Raw genomic sequence first — 1,697 nt, 5'->3', positions numbered from 1 at the left:
CGGTAATATTAACCCCCCCCCGGGGATTTCCTGGTATGACCTGATAACCTCCTGTACATTCAACCCCCTGATGTGTTAACCCCCCTGGTAACATTAAACCCCCCCAGGGAATTTCCTGCCATGACCTCATGTCCGAATTTTACCAGTCACCAAATCTCTTAACCCCCCACCCCCCCCTGGGAAGATCCTGGTATGACCAGATAACCCCCTGGAGACTTATCCCCCGGTAACGTTAACCCCCCCTGGGAATTTGTTCATATGACCAGACAATATCCTGACGAAATTAAACCCCCTCTTGTCTTAACCTCCTTAACATTAATCACCCACCCAGGGAATTTCTCGCCTTGACTAGATAGTCTCCTGGTGATATTAAACCCCCTGTTCGACTTAAAATACTGCCTTGAGGTCGGTTTTTATTATGTTTATACTAAACAATTCAAGATAGCTGACCCGTGCAGACTTTTCTCCCGAGCTCATTTCTGGCTAAACCATAGGTCGTAGATCAGATCTGAGGGCACAATCGAAAGACAAAATTAAATTTCCAACAAGAAAGGTCCAGTCACTTTTTGTCGTATCTCTAACGGTTTAACCGCAAAATGCCCTCAAAGTCAAAAGTTTTTTACGAATCCGGAAAAAAATCTATGAAGAAGGTCAATTTTTAAATCCCTTGTCATTTACTTAATGTCCGGACTTAACCAGTCACCGAATTCCGCTTATCCCCGAATTTGCAAGCGTTTACTTTGGGGGCCTGGGGGCGTAGCCCCCAGCGAGCCGAAGGCGAGTCCCATATATATACAGCCGCATATGTAACTGACTGACTGACTCACTGATAGGGTATACAAATTCTAACCCACTTCTAGAAGTGCTGGAAACACCGAATTTTGCACACACGTAGCTGGAATCTTCAAACCACCAGGAAAAGTCTGAAAACCGGAATTTTTTAATTTTGAACCCCTCAAAAAAATTCGGGAACTGACCCCTTTTTGCCCTTGCAGGCTTTTCTTTGAAGCCCGATAGCGGGCGAACCGTTGGAGCTAGCTTCGATCTGACGAAAAATTCATAATCAGGAATGAAGTGAACTACAAAAAAGGTCAAGTGACTTTTTGCTATATCTCCATCGGTTTGGCCGCAAAACGCGATTAGATTAAAATATTTTGAAATTTTCGCCTAAAAATTTACCTTTCGGGCTCGATAGCGGCTAAACGGTTGGTCGTAGCTCAAAACAAATTTTCAATGGGATTTAGTAAATCGCGTGATCTACAAAAAAGGTCCAGTAACTTTTTGCCCTATCCCCAATGGTTTGGCCGCATTACGCGTTTTAAAGTATCGATTTTTCAAATTTTACGTGAGTTATTGTTTTCTGGACTCCATTGCAGACAAAACCGTACGTTTAGGCAAAATTAAAAATATGATTTTAATAGCAAACAATGTGGTCTACAAAAAAGGTCCAGTGACATTTTACTCTATCTTCCATGGTTTAGCCGTAAAACGTGATTATGTTGAAAATTTCACTCAAAAACTTACCTTCTGGGCTCGATATTGGCCGAACCGTTAGCCCTAGCTTGAATGTAAAATTTTTTGTAACTAGCTATTCATAGGATCTAAAAAAAAGGTTCAGCAGCTTTCTATCGTTTATCTTTTCCGTAAGCCTGATAAATGCTCTAAATGACAAATTCTTCGTCTTTACTTTTAGGTGT

The sequence above is a fragment of the Homalodisca vitripennis genome, unplaced genomic scaffold, assembly GCF_021130785.1.
Source record: "Homalodisca vitripennis isolate AUS2020 unplaced genomic scaffold, UT_GWSS_2.1 ScUCBcl_3407;HRSCAF=8932, whole genome shotgun sequence".
NCBI lineage: Eukaryota > Metazoa > Arthropoda > Insecta > Hemiptera > Cicadellidae > Homalodisca > Homalodisca vitripennis.
Note: the sequence above shows the minus strand (reverse complement) of the source record.